Genomic DNA, 26100 nt, shown 5'->3' with positions numbered 1-26100 from the left:
TGCCTTTCGCATGATGAAACTCATTGGCAAGTACACATGAGAACAGATGCATGAAATACAAAAACTATGGAAGCGCAGTGTTTTTTACAACAGAGTAAGAGAAATGTGCAAAGGAAAAAAAGAAATAGAGAACTGTTAAGTTGCGTTTTTTTAAACTTTGAAGTGTTCCTACTGTATACATTTATATTAATGGTGCACCGATTGATCGGCCACCAATCTAAATTGGCCGATCTTCGTCTTAAATCCGTGATCGGCAATCGGCCGATTGTGCCTAGATTCAGGGCCAATCTTTTCTGCAGCAGGCAAGGAATCACATATTCACTGCTACTCAAATGAGTGCTTGCTCAGCCTTTGAAGCATGACAGAGTGGCCTTTGGAGGGTGAGTTGTTGGCAATTCTAAGCATTCACAGATTTAAACTTTCAGACGTAATTCACATGAATGTGCCGTTTTGTTTTTAAAAATGTGTAAGAATTACACGTGTATGAATATGAAGATTTTCTAGAGTCAGTACGGTAGTAATTCTGACTCGCTGCACAGTGAGCACAGAGGATAAAGAGGCTGCAAACGGGTATAAAAACGAATTAAACAACAAATAAACATGCGTATACAAACACGTACACGTGATGTAACACAAGTTGTGACAATCAAGACGCTGTGTGGAGCGATAGAGACTGTTTGAGCGATCATGAGCGCTTTTAGCTTTACTCTCTTCAACATGAGTGCTCTCGTTATCAAACATGCAGCTCTGTAGGTGCTCTCAACATCTCATCATGAGTCACTCATCCCAGCGCTATTCTGTGAGGATCCCAATTTAAATCAGATTAATGTTGGTCACATTACCACTAATCACAGCAATTACATTTTAACCATAACAGCACCGCATCTTCAGGCATTTGCTTAATAATTGGTGATCTGTGTTACAGCAAAACACCAAAGACAGTAAACAAATAACAGATATTAATGATTTCTCACTGGAGCAGTTTTACAGCTTGTAATGGATATATCTTTCTTATTTTTTAACGTATCTCTGCTGTGTGTGATGCTCTCATGGTTTTTACTGGTCGCCTTTTGATATTGACAACAGAACGATTCATAACTGTTTTCAACACAAATAAATGTTAGCAATTCACAATTAATGTAATTTTTATGTAATTTTGGTAACACTTTACGAAAAGGTTCCATCTGTTAACATTATTTAATAGCATTAGTTAACATGAACTACTGAACTTAATGTTAGTTACAACATACATTAATACATTTTTAAAATCAACAGTTGTATCAGTAACATTAATACACTATGAACTAACAATGAACAATCGTATTTTGTACAGTGATTAATAAATGCTGTAAAAAATATACTGTTTATTGTTTGTTCATGATACCTAATGCATTAACTAAAGTAAAATAAATTAAACCTTTTAATAAAGTGTTACTGTAATTTTACTGTGTGGGCATAATCATATAACTGCAGCATATAACTTGCAAACGTGTGGCAAAGGGCACTTAAAAAATAAAAATCGGTATCGGCCGATCTTAGAGTTAAAAAATCGAAGATTATGGGGACCAATTACTGCCTTCTATGGTTAGGGGTGGGCTTTAGGGATAAGGATCATTCAGACCGCGGGGAGTAAGAATCTGGCGGGGAGTGAAATTTCGGCACAACAACAGCTTTTCCCGAGGTGAGAAGTGTAGCTGTCAAAAACATACGGTTTTGCTGTAAAACACTAAAATAAAAGTTCCATTTAACTAGACACCTGAAATAAAATAATTTTTAAATAAATGCGACAGAAAAATATGACTTCTGTATAGTAAAATGTAATATTCAATTTAGTCGTAGTAATAATGATAATAATAATAATATATCAATAATAATTACATTATATTTAAGCAATATTTCACAAGCTACAGTTTAATCAATGCTTTCATTAATAACGTGATGCTCTACGGTGAAAAAAATAATAATTTTAAAAAAGAAATCTACTTTTGTGTTTTGGACTGTGCTATGATGATCAGTATAGAAGCTCTTGATTTGATAAAAATAATGCAATGGTATGTTGAAAAGTAATTGTTCTGTCCTCATTTGATTAAATCTCCATAAATTCAATTGATTAGACAGATTTTTTCAATGATAAAATGTAATTAAACTTTAAAACCCGGAATTCAGAGAAGATAAAACGGAAAACACGGAATTTGGGGAAAAATAAAATGGAAAATGGAAAAAATACAAGGGATTTCATTGGGTCCTACATAATCCAAGAAGACGGCCATGTAATGGGCGGAGTTTTACTTTAAGCAGTCCATTTGTATCATCAGGAGGTGCGTAATTACATGCAAAAATAATTTTGCTTCTTGGAAATTGGTTCAAATGATATGCGCAAAAGAAAGTGATTTATTTGAACTGGTAGTGGCGCTACAGAGTTTGTCCTAGAGACCCCAAATTTGGTATACGGTCTATGTGTGCCCAGAAATTACTCTTCACATTAAAACGACTTAAATGCAATGAGAAAACAATCCCTCATGCAACATTTAATACCATGACCGTATTCATTTAAGACTTTTTAGGGCCTTAATTTGTGAAAGGGCAATTTAAGAATTTTTTTTATCCATTTAGATGCTTCTGAAAAACCATCTAAATCGATTAATTCTGTAATTTGGCAACTAAAAACCAATTTTGCACCTAAATATTTCATTAGGCTCCCTTGTCATTTTATTAGTGTGGAGCCCTGAAAGACTAGTGTCGACACAGCCGATAACAATGCAAATAAAAAATGGCATTCCATATCAAAAAGGTTGCTGACCCGTTTATAGGCAGAATGTTAGGTTTCAGTCACTATTCACTTTCATTGTATGGAAAAATGATGCAGTGACGGTAAATGGTGACTGAGACTAACATTCTGCATTCCACAAAACAGAGAGATTCATACAGGCTTGAGGGCAAGTAATGATGACAGAAATGTAATGTTTGGGTGAACCTGACCAGTTTCAGTATTTGTTAAAGGTATCTTCCCAGAACAACAATTTCAATGTAGTTCAGCACATGCTGCTGTGAATCAAGTGGCCTAAAATTAGGACCATAATTCAGATATATACTTTAAAAATCATTACACCTGAATAAAACTAAAAGTAAGAATTGAGAACAGCAGACCCCTGTGAAATTGTGGGTTTTATGATTACAAGTTTTATTGTAATTATATACAGTGCATTATAAATGTTTCATCAGGTAATATAATATCAATATAAAAATAGCACGTCATGACTCATGCTCTGCAGGTGAATATCTCGAAGTGATCACATGCAAACAGGTAACCTCAAACGCAGAAGAGCAGTGACAAAACACAAATGGTGTTAAATGTTCCTCCACGTTGCTTACAATTTTAGGTTTCTGCCACAGATGTTCTCTGCAGCAGATTTAAAGTAATAAACATACCTGAAGGAATAAAATACTCATCATCATCTTCATCACTCTGTTGTTCCTCTGTTGTGTTTTCTTCTTTTATCTCCTCCAGCTTCACTTCAATCTTCACTGGTGTCTGCAGCATCTGCTGTTCATCATCATCTTCATCACTCTGTTGTTCATCTGCTGTGTTTTCTTCTTTTATCTCCTCCAGCTTCACTTCAATCTTCACTGGTGACTGCAGCATCTGCTGTTCATCATCATCTTCATCACTCTGTTGTTCATCTGCTGTGTTTTCTTCTTTTATCTCCTCCTGCTTCACTTCAATCTTCACTGGTGTCTGCAGCATCTGCTGTTCTCCAGCGTTACAGACAGAAGTCAGAGACTCTGTGGAGGTTTGATCACCCTGATTACTGTTACACACACTCTCCTGAGCATCAGTAGAACAGAGTAAAGTGAGCTGTGAGTCCTGTGTGTCTCTGGATCTCTGTTCAGAGAGTTTGTCCAGCAGCCGCTGTGGTGTGGACTGATCTCTGCCCCTCCACACTGAATCCTGACATTCTGTGGAGGTCCCATCAGTCACACACACTGAAGATTGACAGGAAACCTTTTCCAGCTCCTGACAAACACAACACAATCACATCTGTACCGTTCATCACCACAGAGTCACAGTCATATCACATCATTTGAAACTTACTTACCATCTCAAGTTTAAAAGTTCATTAAAATCTAACAAGACTCTGCTCTGGAAAAGACAAATAGACACAGTGATTCAGTTAAATGATGAAATGAATGTTTAACCTGTAAACTGTCTCTCTCCATCAGTTTTGTCCTCATCACCTCTCTCTTCAATATTCTTCAATATAAACTCACTAATTAAGTTAAACACATTGAACATGTACCGACTGAGAGCTCAAATTCTTCTTTCTTCTTCTTGTTTAATGGCGGTTTCCAAAACAAATAATGGCGCTTTTCTGCCTCATACTGGACTGGAGTGTGAATGTGTAATATTCATCAATTCTGGTGATTTTGAGAGCTGTTTTTTTTCCCCTCGCCCCAAGTACTCCAGAGTGCAGTCTGGACGATGGGGCGTGGCTACAAATTGGGGCGTGGCAACATGCGTAGCCCCGCCCACTTCCGATTTTATTGGTGTTGAGAAGTTTGACACTTTAAGCTGAGTACAGTTTTGTGGACAGACATAAATCTTTAGGTCTGTGTATTTCTGAATGATAATAAAACTCAAAAAGTAAACGAAGAGAAAGCGCAAAGTTAAGTTTCTCTTAATTATAAGCAAACGTTGACGCTCAGAGCAGAATTCTGTGTTATTTTATTGCAGTATCTGTAACTGAGATTCTAATGTGCGTGCATATTTCTTATATCTATCCCTCATGTTGATATCAGACACACTGAATAATTTCACGAAGTCGTTGTGCATGTTCATGCATTCGCCTTTTTTTTAATTTTCCGATCGTGCAGTTATTTCCCTTTTAAAACCTTACATTACTGGCAAATTGTAAATATTTGTTTTATTATGCAGCACTCCGCTGCTGTGGCACAACGAGCCCAATGTGTAAATGTGTTTGAAGTGGACAGCATAGAATACAGGTGCATCTCAATAAATTAGAATGTCGTGGAAAAGTTCATTTATTTCAGTAATTCAACTCAAATTGTGAAACTCGTGTATTAAATAAATTCAGTGCACACAGACTGAAGTAGTTTAAGTCTTTGGTTCTTTTAATTGTGATGATTTTGGCTCACATTTAACAAAAACCCACCAATTCACTATCTCAAAAAATTAGAATACATCATAAGACCAATAAAAAAAATTTTTTTAGTGAATTGTTGGCCTTCTGGAAAGTATGTTCATTTACTGTATATGTACTCAATACTTGGTAGGGGCTCCTTTTGCTTTAATTACTGCCTCAATTTGGCGTGGCATGGAGGTGATCAGTTTGTGGCACTGCTGAGGTGGTATGGAAGCCCAGGTTTCTTTGACAGTGGCCTTCAGCTCATCTGCATTTTTTGGTCTCTTGTTTCTCATTTTCCTCTTGACAATACCCCATAGATTCTCTATGGGGTTCAGGTCTGGTGAGTTTGCTGGCCAGTCAAGCACACCAACACCATGGTCATTTAATCAACTTTTGGTGCTTTTGGCAGTGTGGGCAGGTGCCAAATCCTGCTGGAAAATGAAATCAGCATCTTTAAAAAGCTGGTCAGCAGAAGGAAGCATGAAGTGCTCCAAAATTTCTTGGTAAACGGGTGCAGTGACTTTGCTTTTCAAAAAACACAATGGACCAACACCAGCAGATGACATTGCACCCCAAATCATCACAGACTGTGGAAACTTAACACTGGACTTCAAGCAACTTGGGCTATGAGCTTCTCCACCCTTCCTCCAGACTCTAGGACCTTGGTTTCCAAATGAAATACAAAATTTCCTCTCATCTGAAAAGAGGACTTTGGACCACTGGGCAACAGTCCAGTTCTTCTTCTCCTTAGCCCAGGTAAGACGCCTCTGACGTTGTCTGTGGTTCAGGAGTGGCTTAACAAGAGGAATACGACAACTGTAGCCAAATTCCTTGACACGTCTGTGTGTGGTGGCTCTTGATGCCTTGACCCCAGCCTCAGTCCATTCCTTGTGAAGTTCACCCAAATTCTTGAATCGATTTTGCTTGACAATCATAAGGCTGCGGTTCTCTCGGTTGGTTGTGCATCTTTTTCTTCCACACTTTTTCCTTCCACTCAACTTTCTGTTAACATGCTTGGATACAGCACTCTGTGAACAGCCAGCTTCTTTGGCAATGAATGTTTGTGGCTTACCCTCCTTGTGAAGGGTGTCAATGATTGTCTTCTGGACAACTGTCAGATCAGCAGTCTTCCCCATGATTGTGTAGCCTAGTGAACCAGACTGAGAGACCATTTTGAAGGCTCAGGAAACCTTTGCAGGTGTTTTGAGTTGATTAGCTGATTGGCATGTCACCATATTCTAATTTTTTGAGATAGTGAATTGGTGGGTTTTTGTTAAATGTGAGCCTAAATCATCACAATTAAAAGAACCAAAGACTTAAACTACTTCAGTCTGTGTGCACTGAATTTATTTAATACACGAGTTTCACAATTTGAGTTGAATTACTGAAATAAATGAACTTTTCCACGACATTCTAATTTATTGAGATGCACCTGTAGTTACAGCTCCAGCTGACTATTACTAAGCAGCTTAATACTTTAATTGGATTTTGAATGCATAAGGTCACAGTTATGCATAGCAAATAAGTGCCATAAGGTTATTTAACATCAAAAGCATAAGAATGAAATTTCAGCTTTAACATGTTTTCCAAATTTTAGAGATTGCTGTCCGCACACTGAAAGATCACCCAGACTAGTCAAGTCTATCAAAAATTATCCATCTTTATTGTATACAATATTCCATAGTGAGGAAAAATTGCACAGTGCAGTTCTCACAGAAATCAATCTTTAAAATTTGGGTAAGATTCTCTGGCTCCACACACAACCAGGAATTTTTTGGTGAGTGCAGCAACTCTCTACACAGCTTTAAAGAATTTAAAGAACCAACTTCCTGGCCCACATACATATTTTATTAAAAGGTAAATGAGGGACACATGGGATGAGTTTGCCATAACTTTTTATTAGCACTTTAATATTCTACAATGCAAGTGAACTTTATCATTTTATTTGGCTTGCAATGTAGTGGACATCTACTAATACACCTCTTGCTGCTGCTGGAGAAAGGGAAAGAAAAAGATATTGGTCTCTTTCCTTCTACCCCTGTGAGCGAGTTTGATCAATTTAATATAGCTGCCAATGTATTGAAAACCATCTTACAATATGCCTCCTGCTGCTAATGTTCTGTCTCTGATAAGACAGTATGGTGCTGCATATTTGCTGTGAATGGCACTGAGCTATGCTTAAGCTATTAAGCCGCATTCGATTTTCGAACAATGTGTTTATTTGTTTTTTGGATGTTCTCCCCAATTTGGAATGCCCAATTCCCAATGCGCTCTACATCCTCATGGTGGCGTAGTGACTCGCCTCAATCAGAGTGGCAGAGGATGAATCTCAGTTGCCTCCCATCTTATCACATGGCTTGTTGAGCGCATTACTGCGGAGACACAGCGCATGTGGAGGCTTCACACTATTGTCCACGGCATCCATGCACAACTCACCACGCACCCCACCGAGAGTGAGAACCACATTATAGCGACCACGAGGAGGTTACCCCATGTGAATCTACCCACCCTAGCAAACAGGCCAATTTGGTTGCTATGGGGATCTGGCTGGAGTCACTCGGCATGCCATGGGATTTGAACTCGCGACTCCAGGTGTGGTAGTCAGCGTCAGTACTCGCTGAGCTACCCAGGCCCCTGAACATCGTGTTTTAAAAAAAAACATTAACTTTACACCGACCAGTTTCTCTCTCCTCGTGCAACGACAACGCCCTATTAATCTATTAATCGATAAATCGTTTGATCTCCAATCCACTTTGTATGATTTGTTGACTGGTTAAGCTTTTATCACCACAGAGTAGTTTCTTGCACCGAAAAATACTTTTTAGTAAAAAGCTAAGAAATTTAATATATATTTGTTTTCTTTAAAATAAAATTTAACTCACTCTAAACAGAAAATTATCCTAAAATATTCAAACAAGTTTACAGAATTAATACAGTGACCATACTTGCTGACTTTATTGATACAATGTTGCATGACCTTACCGGCCCCGTTTCCACCTTGTATTAAGATAGGTTTTCAGTGATCCAATCACAAGTGGTCAGCTGAGATGCAATGCTGTTTCCAACTGGTACTGTCATCAGTCTCAAATGCATCTCCTGTGACCACTTCAGATTTCGAGAGGAGGGTCTCTGATTTCATGATGACATACATCAGTAAGTACATTTACATGGACAGTTATAAACAAGCTACCGCTGCTTTTAGCATACTAGTCAAGCTACAGTCTTCATCACTCTGCCCAAGCATACATGACACCATGTGTAATCGAATAGCTGAAGAACGTATGCCAGTTGAGGAAGTGACGTAGACGTTTGCCGGTTGAAAACAGTAGCACGTCGAAGTAGTCCGCCAACTAGCTTTTCAACAATGAGATGCACACAACAGGCACAACAACATTTGTCGTGCATTACAGCCATGTGCATTTCTTACATTCTATACGCACTGATTTTGGTGTGGATCAGATCAGTCAGAAGGAAGACGACAACGCTATTTGCTGCTGGTTCGTTCTAACGAATTGAGTTCTGCTTTGCTTCAATTTCTTAGCATCCTTAATTTAGAAGGACATGATCCTTATACACTCTGTGTAAAGCGTAATAATACCATTTAGACTGAAGAGAGATATTATGAAAAAATGGACTATTAAGAAAATATATGGTCTCTCTTTATTTTTCTAGCAATTTTACTGGTATTTTTATAGGTTTGTTGTCTGTATAACAAAATCTGCCTCTCAAGGGCACTTCGAAGAGACTACAATCATGATAGCCAAGTTGTAAGATTATAAGTTGCAGTAAGATTACGTCAAACAGAATTTCCAATAAAAATGACTTAAAATGTGAGTTGCGAATAAACGTTATTTTTGAGCCCAATACCTTTCAGCCCTCCAAAACTTCCACAGTGGATAGTAAAGTCTTTGAAGGGAATAGAGTATCGGGATGATCACTTCTGAATAAAATGCACACATTGTTGTTTTTGATCTTCTTCTGCTTTGTGTTGGACTTTTTTCATTTTTCGGAGCATGCGCATAATGCCAAGGCCTATTGTGGTCTGACTGATGTGTATACATGCTGGATGGAACTGAGCTCCAATCGCGTTGTCTAGTTCTGTTAGTTTGATTTTGCAACAACAACAAAAAATGTGTTTACATGACATTTTAAAAAGATAAATTACTGCTTTATGCCGACTGAACTGGAACTTTTAAAGTGCATGTAAACACTCACTCACTATTACTGCATGGTAATAAACCACAAAAAAAGATGCAGCTGAAATTTAATCTAAGTACAAATGCAACACATTTCAATCAGAATTCTGTTTATTTTATTAACCTGAATTTCAGATGTTCATGCTTCTTATCTATAGACGATCTGTGAAGTTCTCATGCTTTTATATGTTTGCTTTTCACATTTTCTAATTGGATGGTTATTTTCTTTTAAAATCGCACATAAACAGCAAAGTTTAAACTTTTGTTTTAGCAGGAGCAACTACATGACCTGCTCTGCAACAATTTATCCCACTCAAACAGAAAATCATTCTTACAAAAATTCAGTTTTCTTAATAAGAAGACTTCCTTAAATGTCCTTTGTTTTTTATCTTAGATGATGCTCCTCTTTTGGGAGAAATTTCATCTTTGGGTTTTTCTAAATTTCAAACTATTACTTGCTATCATTGGACATGAAGATCCATTGTGTTTACTTGGGCAATTCTTTTCTGTATGTTTTTGTAGATTACTTAATTGGTTGAATCTCCTCCCATATGAAGAACAGTGGTATGGTTTCTCTCCAGTATGAATTCTCTCGTGTTTTTTCAGGTTATGTGACAAACTGAAACACTTTCCACAGTGTGAGCACTTGTATGGTTTCTCTCCAGTATGAATTCTCTCGTGTGTTCTCAGGTAATCTGACCGAGTGAAACTCTTTTCACAGTGTGAGCACTTGTAAGGTTTCTCTCCAGTATGAATTCTCGTGTTTTTTCAGGTTTTCTGACTGAGTAAAACTCTTTCCACAGGGTGAACACTTGTAAGGTTTCTCTCCAGTATGAATTATCTCATGTATTTTCAGGTTTTCTGACCGAGTGAAACTCTTTTCACAGTGTGAACACTTGTAAGGTTTCTCTCCAGTATGAATTCTCTTGTGTTTTTTCAGGTTTTCTGACTGAGTGAAACTCTTTCCACAGTGTGAGCACTTGTAAGGTTTCTCTCCAGTATGAATTCTCTCATGTATTTTCAGGTATTGTGACTGAGTGAAACTCTTTTCACAGTGTGAGCACTTGAAAGGTTTTTCTCCAGTATGAATTCTCTCATGTGTTCTCAGGTGCTCTGACCGAGTGAAACTCTTTCCACAGTGTGAGCACTTGTATGGTTTCTCTCCAGTATGAATTCTCTCGTGTTTTTTCAGGTCTTGTGACTGAGTGAAACTCTTTCCACAGTGTGAACACTTGTAAGGTTTCTCTCCAGTATGAATTATCTCATGTTTTTTCAGGTTTTCTGACTGAGTGAAACTCTTTCCACAGTGTGAACACTTGTAAGGTTTCTCTCCAGTATGAATTATCTCATGTTCTTTCAGGTCTTGTGACTGAGTGAAACTCTTTCCACAGTGTGAACACTTGTAAGGTTTCTCTCCGGTATGAATTATCTCATGTTTTTTCAGGTTTTCTGACTGACTGAAACTCTTTCCACAATGTGAGCACTTGTAAGGTTTCTCTCCACTATGGATTCTCTCGTGTTTTTTCAGGTTTTGTGACTGAGTGAAACTCTTTTCACAGTGTGAGCACTTGTAAGGTTTTTCTCCAGTATGAATTCTCTTGTGCATTTTCAGGTCTTGTGACTGAGTGAAACTCCTTCCACAGTGTGAGCACTTGAAAGGTTTTTCTCCAGTATGAATTCTTTGGTGCACTCTCAAGTGGCCGGCTGTAGTAAAGGTCTTCTCACATTCAAAGCACATATTAACTGCCGCACCGGTATGTATTTTCTGGTGTTCTTTAAAATAGGAAAGGCATGCAAAACTCTTTGCACAAGAAGGACACTTGTAAGGCTTCTCATTTGTGTGAGTTTTCATATGTTGGCTAAGGCCTGAAATAAAAGCATATGTTTTATCACACTTATCACATTCAAAAGGTCTTACTCCAGAGTGAGAATGGAGATGGCTCTTGAGATAGACAGCAGATGCAAAACATTTTCCACACTGATGGCATGTGTAAGGTCTCTCTCCAGTGTGAATTCTCACGTGTACATTAAGCTGATCTTTTTGTTTGAAACTTTTCCCACACTGAGAGCAGGTGAAATTCTTTTTGGCTGCTTTTCTTTTATGCTTTTTGGGTGAGAAATTATTTTTAGTCTTTGAGCCACTCAAAGATTCTCCTCCAGTTGTGAACTCATGATGTTTCTGCTCCACTTCATTCAGTTCTTGATGTTCTTCTTTCACTTCCATCAGCTCTGCAATAAACACAGTAAATCAATAAAAATCGAAGAGGTACAAATGTAAAAAGAAATCAAATTGAACCCTAATTTAATGGCAGAACACAACAAACATCCAGTATTTATTAGAGGTGGAAATTGTCTCCTGATTAGTTGACAATATTTAAATACAGATTCAATATGTATTACGATTTTTTAGATTATTGTGAACTGATATATTAGCTGTGTTAACTAGCCATATCAACCGATATTAGTTTTTTAATGGCCGATGCCGATATTCAGAGAGTAGTGTGGGCGACAGACCGATATAATGATGATATCTCACACAATTAATATAATAAATAACATATACATACAACTGTTAAAGTAGGGATCCAGCGATTATACGCTTTCACTATTAACCGTGATTAAAAATTCAAGGTTAATTTAACCATAAGAATTAAGAATCTATGGTTAAAAAACAGTGAAATGTTTTATTTACATGCTGACGGGGTGGATATTTACCTTCACATTTAATTCTTCCTAATATCCTTTTGACCAAGTTTTACTCAACTATTAATCAGCATTTATACTTTATGAGTAGAATTGTTTCATTACAATACAGTTGCATGAAAAAGATATCTTGATAAAGTATGCATATATATATATATATTCTCTCTCTCTCCGTCTGTTCACCAACTCTACTTAGGCCTAACACAGGTCATTAGCATACTATTCCTGCCCAGGTCACCCACAGGGTCATCCAGGATCTCACCCTGTATCTCCTATATCATTTAATAGGCATTTCCTATTCCTGATTCTATATATGTGACACTCTGGGCTTAGGGAAGATATTGTTAGTTCCACTTGATGAAAGTACATCTTATCTCTATGTTTTTTTGAAAAAAGCCAAATCTGACAAAGCTTTCAGCTTGCAACCTTGAGCTAGGAAGATGTGTGTTCTTTATTATTGCTTTGTTTCAGGAGCAAGAAGAAAGGAGACAATGTGGCACCCGAGGAGGAGGCTGTAAAGGGATGATCTATGAGAAGATCCTTCATATAGGAATGCTGACTTGTGACCCGGCTAGGTCATCTAGAACTGTACCTACCAGACCTGTAGTCTGTGAGATACACTATATTGCCAAAAGTATTCGCTCACCCATCCAAATAATTGAATTCAGGTGTTCCAATCACTTCCATGGCCACAGGTGTATAAAATGAAGCACCTAGGCATGCAGACTGCTTCTACAAACATTTGTGAAAGAATGGGCCGCTCTCAGGAGCTCAGTGAATTCCAGCATGGTACTGTGATAGGATGCCACCTGTGCAACAAGTCCAATCGTGAAATTTCCTCGCTACTAAATATTCCACAGTCAACTGTCAGTGGTATTATAACAAAGTGGAAGCGATTGGGAATGACAGCAACTCAGCCATGTAGTGGTAGGCCACGTAAAATGGTCAGTGGATGCTGAGGCGCATAGTGCGCAGAGGTCTCCAACTTTCTGCAGAGTCAATCGCTACTGACCTCCAAAGTTCATGTGGCCTTCAGATTAGCTCAAGAACAGTGCGTAGAGAGCTTCATGGAATGAGTTTCCATGGCCGAGCAGCTGCATCCAAGCCATACATCACCAAGTGCAATGCAAAGCGTCAGATGCAGTGGTGTAAAGCACGCTGCCACTGGACTCTAGTGCAGTGGAGACGCGTTCTCTTGAGTGACGAATCACGCTTCTCCATCTGGCAATCTGATGGACGAGTCTGGGTTTGGCGGTTGCCAGGAGAACGGTACTTGTCTGACTGCATTGTGCCAACTGTGAAGTTTGGTGGAGGGGGGATTATGGTGTGGGGTTGTTTTTCAGGAGCTGGGCTTGGCCCCTTAGTTCCAGTGAAAGGAACTCTGAATGCTTCAGCATACCAAGAGATTTTGGACAATTCCATGCTCCCAACTTTGTGGGAACAGTTTGGGGATGGCCCCTTCCTGTTCCAACATGACTGCGCACCAGTGCACAAAGCAAGGTCCATAAAGACATGGATGAGCAAGTTTGCTGTGGAAGAACTTGATTGGCCTGCACAGAGTCCTGACCTCAACCCGATAGAGCACCTTTGGGATGAATTAGAGCGAAGACTGTGAGCCAGGCCTTCTCATCCAACATCAGTGTCTGACCTCACAAATGCGCTTCTGGAAGAATGGTCAAAAATTCCCATAAACACACTCCTAAACCTTGTGGAAAGCCTTCCCAGAAGAGTTGAAGCTGTTATAGCTGCAAAGGGTGGGCCGACATCATATTAAACCCTATGGATTAAGAATGGGATGTCACTTAAGTTCATATGCGTCTAAAGGCAGATGAGCGAATACTTTTGGCAATATAGTGTATGTTAGGAACAAGACACCCTGTTTGGAGATGTACTAAGCTTATCTATGTTTCAACCAATCAGAATCATTGTATCAGTAACCTGACGTAAAACATATTTTCTTCTTGTAATTAACATTTTTTATTTTGTCTATTTTGATGATTGCATTAACATCTATCCAATATGCAATGATCTAAAAATGACAATGTGTAATCAATGTACTAAGAATAACTGCATTATGAATGTTATTTAGTATGTTAGATATTTAATCATTCATTTATTGATTTAATTATCATTTACTCAGTTTAATAATCAGGGTGCAAAACAATGGGAAAATGCAGCTTGGCTTCTCTAGGGAGAATTACAGTCTCTCTCTGTGTCTCCTTGTAAGGCCCTTTCCGTGAATGCTTTTAATAGAACAGAGTCAGACAATGCATGACTTGTCTGTGTCAAGGAATAATGAGTTAATGCTTTTTATAGAACAGAGTCTGACAATGCATGATTTGATGCAGACAATATGTGGAATTGGGAGTACTGGGGTGAATTGAGATGCACGTGTCAAGAGGAAGTCTCAAAGATAAAAAAAGAAAACAACTGTGGCAGCACACACACTTCTCACAGGGATGTGTTGTGTGTGACCAATAAACTGAAATCAGGGAAATCATTTAATATACTAATCAAATTAATGCAGAAAGTAATGATTGTTAGTTAATATAAAATATGTTACCATAAGAAGTGATTACAGTATGTTTTATGCATATAAAATAAAACAGCTATGCTTTTGCCACCACTGAAGTTAAGCCAGGATGTCCTGTTAGAAGGAGTGATGACATAAATAATCGAGGCATAAGATTTTATTGGATGATATTATTGGATGATATCAAGAGTTAATTTCTGGACGAAGAGGCCATCCTCAAAGAGAACAGAAAATTTATAAAAAAGGCATGTTCTAAAATGTAACTTCAGATGCTTCATGAACCATCTCGGCTTTGGTGAGTAAAATCCAGAGTAAAATAATCGGAAATTAATCAATTTGTTTGTACTGCCGCTTACGTGTGTCTATAAAGTAACTTAATCCATCCAATATACATACTCCCTAACCCATACATTTCCAAAATCCTAAAAAGGTAATCCCATTCTACCATATCAAATGCCTTTTCGGCATCAAGTGAGTTGACAGTGACCGGAGTCTGATTATTTGCCACGGACCACATGATATTGATGAAACGCCTAATGCTATCAGAAGAGCTGCGGCCCCAAATAAACCCCAACTGATCTATATGTATAAGAGATGTCAACTTCCAAAATAGCCACAATATTTGACAATATTTTAACGTCTAGCTGGATCAGAGAAACTGGATGGTAACTTTTTAAGAATCAGACTAATCCGGGCTTGTGTCATGGTTGGCGGATGTTTTCCATTCTTTAATGATTTTGTATAAACTTCTAGCAAAAGTGGAGCCAGTTCTGTAGCATAAGATCTAAAAAACTGTAAGCAAGGCCTTAATTACCTCGCCAAGCTCCTCCAAGGTTATCTCAGAATCAAGAGAATTTGTTGCTCAGTCGTCAGTTTAGGGAGCTCTAAAGGTTCCACAAAATTTCTAATATCTTCATCAGTAGACGAAGACATGGAACTATAGAGACATGGAACTATTCTATCAAGATAGAATTCTTTAAAAACATTATTAATATCAATGGCTGAGGTAAATATTTCACCACCAGCAGATTTCACTGAGGGAGTGGTAGAAAAAGACTCTCAGCTTTATATATCTAGACAAAAGCTTCCCTGCTTTGTCCCCTGAAAGTATGACTGCCTTGCCCTGAATAGCCAAAACTCCACCTTCCACGACAAAATAGTATTATATCTGTATTTCAATCAGGTCAATACTCTGAGGCCATCAGATGACATTTGGTGCTTCAGCTCTGCCTCGGCACTTTTAATATTCCCTTCCAACTCCACGAGTTCTCGTGCTTTGGATTTTTTTGTGAATGAGGCATACTGTATGATCTGGCCCCTAAGAACTGCTTTATGTGCCTCTAAGCCACGCCTACAGAGGATACAGAGGACCAGTTGGTCTCCATATAAACATTGATTTCAGCCTTTAACATTTGTTGGAAATCAGGATTTGGCAAAAGGGAAAGTGCCAACTATATGATTTATTTTTCTCCACATGTGGCAACACCTCTAAACACACCAGGGTGTGATCTCAGACTAAGATGTTTCCAATTGAGCAATGAACAACAGATGAAATGAGTGACTTGGATGTAAAAAAAAAAAAGAAATCTATTCTAGAATAAATCTTGTGGACTGATGAAAAGAATGAATAGTCCCTACCCGATAGGTTCAAAAGTCTCCACATATCTGTAAGACCAAGATTTTTACACATCCTGTGAAGCGTCAGTGTTGCTCTAGGGGGCTTACACACTTTTGCTTCACTATGAACAAGGACTGAGTCCATCAATAGATTAAAGTCTCCTCCCAGTATTATATCATGAGGGGTGCCAGCAGCCTGCAGCATCCCTTCAAGATCTATAAAAAAAAAGCCCTGATCATCAGCGTTAGGTGCGTAAATATTGCCAAATTCAACCTTTGCCCCTGAATTTCTGCTAAAACAATGATGACGAATTTATCTTTAATCTGTTTGAGACATTTGAATTGTAGATGTTTATTTATCATTGTCATGACTCCCCTGCTCTTACCTGAGCCAGCATTAAAGAAAACATGCCCAACCCATATCTTCCCAAATTTTTCAGCTTCCTGCGGGGAAAGATGTGTTTCTTGAAGAAACACTATATCATATTTCTTACGCTTAAGAAAATAACCTACCTTCTTTTTATGGGGTGCCCCAACCCATTCACATTCCACGTGGAGAGAGACAACCCACTCATATTAGCATTTTACATTTTGACATATTAGAAAAAATAGATTGTGTGTCAAAAATAAAAATTATAAAGATCACATTCTCCATTAGTGCAACAAACAACCCCCAAACATCCCCCGGAACAAAAAATAAATAAATAGAAAAAATAAAAACGAACGCATTAACCCTGCACACGACAGCGCCAACTGGCGTCCATCCCTCTAAACACAAACAGTCCATGTATGCCTATGAGAGTCCCCGCGACAACTTTGCCATCGGACTGCTCAAGACCGGTGCTTCAATACAAATTTTGTGAGACAGAATTACACAGCAAAGAATAGTCTATAAACAATCTCCAGCCAATAAACTGAATAAACACAAAAAATTTGTAGATTCATCCTAGTGGAACCAGCTCAAGAGAAAAAAAAAGGAAGGGGCTGTTCAGTTCTTCGGACAGTCAAACGATTATTCAGTAAGCTGGCCCCATTCTGTCGATGCATGAGTACAACAAAAGACCCAATCACTCCAATGTCCTGCAAGAGATATTCCACAAAACAAACTACAGGTCACAGGAGGCATAAGCACCTAAAACAGGCAGATTTATCCACAAGCTGTCCCGAAGAATTTATATTACACAAATCAAACTCCAGCCGCTTGGTGGAACCAGCACAAAAAGAGACGAAAAAGGCACCCAGCTTCCTCGGACAGTCAAGTGAATGTTCAGTGAGTCAGGCCCACTAAACAGCAACATGAAAGTCACCAATTGGCTTATACACTCCAATGTTTTTATGAAGGACAATGTTTGCTGTGGGCATGTAAATTCTCTATGTCCATCCTTAGTATCTATTCTTAATTTGGCCGGAAACATCAAAGCAAAAGCGATCTTCTGTTGATGTAAGAGTTTCTTGCATTCCTTGAATCGATCACGTTTCTCTCTTGTCGAATTCGCAAGGTCTGGGAACAAGAAAATGCTGTGGTTCTTCAAAGAAAGCTTTCCTTTACTCCTCGCATAACACAAGATCTTTATCGGATGATCTCAGAAATTTGGCCAGAATTGATCGGGGCCTGTCTCGCTCAGCGGATCTCCGAGCCGGTACTCTGTAAGCTCGCTCGATTTCCAGCTTATGGCCTGTAATGTCGAGCAGACTCAAAAAGAGCACGTCTAGGAATTTTACCATATATCGTCCTTCCTCGTGCTCAGAAATTCCAACAATTTGGACGTTGTTTTGTCGATTACGATTCTCCAAATCCTCCAGTTTTTCCCAAACGCATTGCAAATCCACCTTGGTGGATCATCTTGAGCACGTAAGTGTCTTTCAATGTCTCCAGAGCCCAATGATTTTGAATTCTTTGACATATTGTCTTCATAGAACAGTTACGAATCAGGGTGTATCGAATCTCATCGGTTTATGGCACATAGTAATAAAATTAGCAAAGTGCGCAGAGCTCACCATCCACACGTCCAACCCTAGCAAGGCGCCACTGATGTACATTGTTGATCTCATGTTAAATTCAAGTAACTCAAATATAATTAACCCCTTATCTTGAAGCTGGGGGAGAAGCTTTCTACGAACTTGTAGACGATTTTCATATACTGACTTCTACCTTTGAAATGGCAAACAACCTTTCTTCAGTAAACTCTTCTTTAATTGATTGCAACTTTGACTCCTGATCTTCATTTCACTCACTGGTTCAAAGGGCCTTTACTGTACTTCCCCTACAATGCAAAATATTGTATACTGTACAATATAATATATAAATATAGAATATAAGTGTTTTTCGGTGTAACCCTAAAAGTGAAGATTGCTTGTGTCTGGCTGCTTACTGACTGTTGCTATGGTTAAGGACAGTGTTCGCATGGTGCTAGGCAAGGTATCAAGTATTGAACGTGACCTTTTAATTCAAGTGAAACCATAGACTATTTATCAGAGACAGGCCACTTCTATTAAAATGAATGGGAGAAATAGAAACGCCCAACCGAGGAGCTCTAAGTGCCCAACGGTCAACAGATGTAGAAAGGAAGTCCCGCCTTACAGGTAAAAATAACCTTTTAGATATAAACATCGTCTGTCAATCAACTAGAGAATGGAAATGCGCATTAGCCAAACAAGCCAGTAAAATTGTGTTTTTCAGAATCAGAATGAGCTTTATTGCCAAGTATGCTTACACATACAAGGAATTTGTCTTGGTGACAGGAGCTTCCAGTGTACATCAATACAAAAACAATACAAAAACAGCAGCAAGACATAGATAATAATAAAAAAGAAACAACTGTTATACACATACAGTTGTGCTCAAAAGTTTGCATACCCTGGCAGAAATTGTGAAATTTTGGCATTGATTTTGAAAATATGACTGATCATGCAAAAACACTGTCTTTTATTTAAGGATAGTGATCATATGAAGCCATTTATCATCACATAGTTGTTTGGCTCCTTTTTAAATCATAATGATAACAGAAATCACCCAAATGGTCCTGATCAAAAGTTTACATACCCTTGAATATTTGGCCTTGTTACAGACACACAAGGTTACACACACAGGTTTAAATGGCAATTAAAGGTTAATTTCCCACACCTGTGGCTTTTTAAAATTATAAAGATGGAAAAGGATATAAAAAGATATCCAAAGCCTTGAAAATGCCCATCAGTACTGTTCAATAAATTATTAAAAAGTGGAAAATTTGGGGAACTCTTGATACCAAGCCAAGGTCAGGTAGACCAAGAAAGATTTCAGACACAACTGCCAGAAGAATTGTTTGGGATACAAAGAAAAACCCACAGGTAACCTCAGGAGAAATACAGGCTGCTCTGGAAAAAGACGGTGTGGTTGTTTCAAGGAGCAGAGTGTTGTTTGATTTTACTGCTGATTTGAAATGTGTTTTTTATACGTTAGCTTGGCAGTTTTTGAGATTTCTCTGTTTCCCAAAACAATGTTTTCTGCCAGATGCCTCGGGTATGCTAAACCCTTTAATTTACCCTGCTGCACACACTTTACCCAAGTTGTTTAGACGTACTGTATGTTTGATAAGACAAAGAATTTTGTGCAACAAGCATCCCTATTTATATCTGAAAAAAATCCTGATATATTGATAAGAGAAAATCTGACTACCGATGCGCAGGGCCATAGCCAGCTATGAGGTTACCGAGGTCCGGACCTCAGTAATTATTAAAAAAATATATATATATGTCTATCTATAAACATCTTTCTAATAAAAAAAAAAACCCAATCGGCGCTATTTAACTGTATAATCAGGAGTTGAAAACATCAGGTCTATCCTGACAGTGGGTATTTCCATGGAGCTGCATCTTAAATTACTCTCTGATTGGTGCATGATGCTTATCTCTGTGTTGATTGGATAGCTGATCAAGTTCACAGCCAGCCGGGATCAAGCAATCCAGCCACAGTCCAATGTCGAACTGACCTGGCATGAACCAAGGTATGTAGGACAGCTAACAGTCACGAATTAAGTAACTCAGGGTGTTTGCTAAAAACTAACTATATAATATTTGTTTTGAATAAATGTAACTTAGTTAACGTTAAGCTAACCTTAAGTGCACGGCACAAGAGAAGAAAGCAACGCTAAACAATGGCATTCATTTTTTCTAAGCAACTAGTTAGCTAGCTACTAATACTATGTATGTTTTCAAGAAAGACTTATCAACTCTGTTATTCCGGTTGAGTTTATTGAGGTATTTTTAGAAGCTAAAAGAGAGAGGAGATGAGGGGACCCTGAATTGAGTCCAAATATGTGCACGTGACGTGATTAATTGCACAACTGCTTGTTCGCATGATTAAGCCCATGGCATCAAAATCTCACTACATCCAGGTATACAAACTAAGTAGGCAACCCTGTAAAAGATACGTTATTGCTAAGAAGCGTTCATTAACTAGAGCATCAATGTTGATACAGTATGCAGCATTTCATATATTTGAAGTAGTAACAGTTAGAGTTAAGGACTCAAGCAAGGCTAGCTGGCTTGAGGTTATGATGGATAACTAGCGTGTTAACATGTGCAGGACTCAATTCATTCAAACCCTTAGTAAATTATTTTCGAGCAACATGCTGTGATTTAATCAGTTAAGGTCTAATCAACCTCCATGATCCCTTCTCCCACAGAAAACAAGTCAGACAGAATAGTGAGAAGAATGCCAAAAAGGCTACTTCAGAATACACTAGATGAATTTGTAAATAAAAAAACTAAATCAGAAGAAAACACTGAAAAATGTGACCATGAGGACAGAGAGGAGAACAGAGAGGAGGAGAAGAGAGAGGAGCAGGACAGACAGAAGAGAGAGGAAAAGGACAGGTAGGAGCCTTAAAGAGCCACTTTGAATATAATTATGGCCTTCTTGGAGCAATAATTTCTTTGTGATTGAAGAGAGATCACTCTTGAAAGTCTGTAAATTGCAACTTATTATTCTCCCTGTTAACCAGAACAAAGAAATGTCATACATTGTGTGTCATACAGGGTTTCCAGCACAGATCAATGTATTAACACCTCAGAGGGGGTTGGCCTGGTTGAAAAGTTTTTGTTCCAAACTGTGTATAAGTGGCACTGACATTAATGCATATTATGGCTAACATTATAGTATCTACATAATGCTGTGGGTCTCCTTTTTTGCATCTGTATTGTCATTTTGCATAGTTAGTGCACAATATAATCTCAGTTTTTACTTAAGAGAATGTGAAAACTGATATAATCAAATAGTCCTTTTCAAAATATTTTAATAGCTTTTCTTGGTCTTATCTTCTCCTGACTCTCTCTCTTTCTCCTTTTCTTTTTTACTATCTACCTCTCTTCTCTCTCTCCCTCTCTGTCACAACACACACACACACACACACACACACACACACACACACACACACACACACACACAGAAGAAGAGATTGTGCAGCTTTAATAAAAGTATTTTTGCCAACAGGTCCCTCTGTATGTATTTCATTATAGATAATGAATTTGTGTGACTAGTGTTAGTGTATAACTTTGGTTGTGTTTAGATGTAATTTTGGTATGAAATGTCATAAATAAGATTTATTAAAAGAAAAAATCTGGACCTCACAAATTTCTAAACCCTCGCTACGGCCCTGTCGATGCGTGAAAAAGGCATCGATCCCAAGCCTGCCTATCTATCTATCTATACATTAAAATTAATAAAAAACAAATTTTTATCAAGGAGACAATTTTTCGTCGCTTCGCCCCTTGGCACAGGCTGCTTCTTTGTGGCTAAGAAAGATGGTATCATCTGCCCCTGCATCGACTTCTGTGGCCTCAACATCACCATCAAAAACAAGCATCCTCAGGGGGCCTGGGTAGATCAGCGAGTAAAGATGCTGACTACCACCCCTGGAGTCACGAGTTTGAATCCAGGGCGTGCTGAGTGACTCCAGTCAGGTCTCCTAAGCAACCAAAATGGCCCGGTTGCTAGGGAGGATAGAGTCACATGGGATAACCTCCTCGTGGTCGCTATAATGTGGTTCTCGTTCTCGGTGGGGCGCGTGGTGAGTTGTGCGTGGATGCAGCAGAGAATAGCGTGAAGCCTCCACACGCGCTATGTCTCCGCAGTAACTAGCTCAACAAGCCACGTGATAAGATGCGCGGACTGACAGTCTCAGACGAGGAGGCAACTGAGATTCGTCCTCTGCCACCTGGATTGAGGTGAGTCACTACGCCACCACGAGTACTTAGAGCGCATTGGGAATTGGGTATTCCAAATTGGAGAGAAAAATCACACACACAAAAAAAAGTATCCTCTCCTTCTCTAACCACTTCACAGAGCTACTGTCTTCACTAAACTGGATTTGCGTAACACCTACCACTTGGTGAGAATTAGAGATGGGGACGAATGGAAGACTGCTTTCAACACACTCCTAGGCCACTTTGAATAGCTCGTGATGCCTTTCTGACATACTAACGCCCCCGCAGTGTTCCAAGCCTTGGTGAATGATGTCCTTTGTGATTTCCTCAACCGCTTCATCTTCATTTACTTCGACGATATCCTGATCTTTTCTAGCACCCCTTCAAAACACATCAGCCATATCCGTCAGGTACTGCAAAGACTTCTGGAAAATCGACTATTTGTCAAGGCAGAGAAATGTGAATTCAATGTCAATTCAGTCAGTTTCCTGGGCTACATAATTGAGGGTGGGCAGGTGAAGACGATCCAAGGAAAATCCAAGCAGTGGCAGAATGGCCTAAACATACCTCCCTAAAACTACAGCGCTTTCTGGGTTTTGCAAACTTCTATAGTCAATTCATCAGGAATTAGTCATGTGGCCACACCTCTCACTAAGCTCACATCATCTTCCACCCCGTTTCATTGTACTGTTGAAGCAGATCAAGCCTTTGGTAAACTTAAGGATTTGTTCACATCAGCTCCGGTGTTGATCCAGCCTGACCCGACTCATCAATTCATTGTGGAGGTGGATGCTTCTGACTCTGGTGTGGAAGAGATTATGTCCCAACGCTCCACCCCTGATGGCAAACTCCATCCCTGTTCCTTCCTTTCCCGCTACCTGACCAGTGCTGAACGTAACTATCATGTTAGCCCTGGTGGAGTGGAGGCACTGGCTTGAAGGAACTGAACAGCCGTTTCTGGCATGGACCGACCATAAAAACCTGGCGTACATACAGACTGCCAAACAACTGAATTCACGGCAAGCCCGCTGGGCTTTATTTTTTGGGTGTTTCAATTTCACTCTCACCACCCTGGCTCCAAGAACAGCAAGCCCGATGCCCTCTCCCGTCAGTTTGTCCCTGAGAAGAACCATTTGAGTCCTGAAACCATCCTACCTTCTTCCTGTGTTGTGGGAGCTATTACTTGGGAGATCGAGTCAGTGGTCAGAGAAGCTCAATGCACATAACCTGATCCTGGTAATGGTCCTCCTGGATGTTTATTTGTTCCTGATGCTGTTCATTCACAAGTTCTCCAGTGGGGTCATGCCTCTCCATTCACCTGTCACCCAGGTGCCAGTCACACCCTTGACTATCTTAAAAGTGCCTTGGCTCTTCCACCAAGGCACTTGCAAGTTCCCGGACATTTCTGGGGGGAATGGCCCTAGCCGTCACCCTCCGATCCAACAGGTTCCATATGTGCTCAATGGGATTGAGATCTGGGCTCTTCACTGGACATGGCAGAACACTGACATTCCTGTCTTGCAGGATCATCATGCACAGAACGAGCAGTATAGCTGGTGGCATTGTCATGATGGAGGGTCATGTCAGGATGAGCCTGTAGGAAGGGTACCACATGAAGGAGGAGGATGTCTTCCCTGTAACTCACAGTGTTGAGGTTGCCTGCAATGACAACAAGCTCAGTCCGATAATGCTGTGACACACCGCCCCAGACCATGACGGACCCTCCACCTCCAAATCGATCCCGCTGTAGAGTACAGGCCTCGGTGTAACGCTCATTCCTTTGACGATAAATGACCATCACCCCTGGTGAGACAAAACCACGACTCATCAGTGAAGAGCACTTTTTGCCAGTTCTGGGAAGGTGGGTTTGTGCCCATAGGCAATGTTGTAACTGGTGATATCTGGTAAGGACCTGCCTTACAACAGGCCTAAATGCCCTCAGTCCAGCCTCTCTCAGCCTATTGCAGACAGTCTGAGCACTGATGGAGGGATTGTGCGTTCCTGGTGTAACTCGGGCAGTTGTTGTTGCCATCCTGTACCTGTCCCGCAGGTGTGTTATTCGGATGTACCGATCCTGTGCAGGTGTTGTTACATGTGTTACATGAGGCACCTGAAGGACTCTCAGACCATGAGAAACAAAATTATCTGGTCTGATGAAACAAAGATTGAACTCTTTGGCCTGAATGGCAAGCGTCATGTCTGGGGGAACCAGGCACCGCTCATCACCTGGCCAATACCATCCCTACAGTGAAGCATGGTGGTGGCAGCATCATGCTGTGGGGATGTTTTTCAGCGGCAGGGACTGGGAGACTAGTCAGGATTGAGGGAAAGATGAATGCAGCAATGTACAGTGACATCCTTGATGAAAACCTGCTCCAGAGCGCTCTGGACCTCAGACTGGGGCGAAGGTTCATCTTCTAACAGGACAACGACCCTAAGCACACAGCCAAGATAACAAAGGAGTAGCTTCGGGACAACTCCGTGAATGTCCTTGAGTGGCCCAGCCAGAGCCCAGACTTGAACCCTATTGAACATCTCTGGAGAGATCTGAACATGGCTGTGCACCGATGCTCCCCATCCAACCTGATGGAGCTTGAGAGGTCCTGCAAAGAAGAATGGGAGAAACTGCCCAAAAATTGGTGTGCCAAGCTTGTAGCATCATACTCAAAAAGACTTGAGGCTGTAATTGGTGCCAAAGGTGCTTCAACAAAGTATTGAGCAAAGGCTATGAATACTTATTACATGTGATTTTTGTTCGTTTTTTATTTTTAATACATTTGCAAAGATTTCAAACAAACTTGTTTCACGTTGTCATTATGGGGCAATGTTTGTAGAATTTTGAAGAAAATAATGAATTCAATCCATTTTGGAATAAGGCTGCAACATAACAAAATGTGGAAAAAGTGAAGCGCTGTGAATACTTTCCGGATGCACTGTATATATGTATATATCAGTTGTGCTCAAAGGTTTGCATACCCTGGCAGAAATTGTGAACTTTTGGCACTGATTTTGAAAATATGACTGATCATGCAAAAAAAACTGTCTTTTATTTAAGGATAGTGGTCATATGAAGTGTTCAATCACTTATTTAGAAGTGGAAAATGTGGGGATCTCTTGATACCAAGCCAAGGTCAGGTAGACCAAGAAAGTTTTCAGCCACAACTGCCAGAAGAATTCAGGATACAAAGAAAAACCCATAGGCAACCTCAGGAGAAATACAGGCTGCTCTGGAAAAAGACGGTGTGGTTGTTTCAAGGAGCACAATATGACGATACTTGAACAAAAATGAGCTGCATGGTCGAGTTGCCAGAAAGAAGCCTTTACTGCGCCAATGCCACAGAAAAGCCCAGTTACAATATGCCTGACAACACCTTGACACGCCTCGCAGCTTCTGGCACACTGTAATTTGGAGTGAAGAGACCAAAATAGAGCTTTATTTTCACAACCATAAGCATTATGTTTGGAGAGGGGTCAACAAGGCCTATAGTAAAAAGAATGCCATCCCCACTGTGAAGCATGGTGGTGGCTCACTGATGTTTTGGGGGTGTGTGAGCTCTAAAGGCACGGGGAATCTTGTGAAAATTGATGGCAAGATGAATGCAGCATGTTATCAGAAAATACTGGCAGACAATTTGTATTCTTCTGCACGAAAGCTGTGCATGGGACACTCTTGGACTTTCCAGCAGGACAATGACCCTAAGCACAAGGCCAAGTTGACCCT

General features: G+C 39.7%; 1 pseudogene; it reads right to left on the bottom strand.

Annotated features, from left to right (window-relative positions):
* Window positions 1-26100, bottom strand: part of LOC127418538 (zinc finger protein 729-like) — a 48660-nt pseudogene that overhangs the window by 3664 nt on the left and 18896 nt on the right.

The sequence above is a fragment of the Myxocyprinus asiaticus genome, chromosome 28, assembly GCF_019703515.2.
Source record: "Myxocyprinus asiaticus isolate MX2 ecotype Aquarium Trade chromosome 28, UBuf_Myxa_2, whole genome shotgun sequence".
NCBI classification, from domain to species: domain Eukaryota; kingdom Metazoa; phylum Chordata; class Actinopteri; order Cypriniformes; family Catostomidae; genus Myxocyprinus; species Myxocyprinus asiaticus.
The sequence above is the reverse complement of the archived record's forward strand: the minus strand, read 5'-3'. Positions and strand labels throughout refer to the sequence as shown.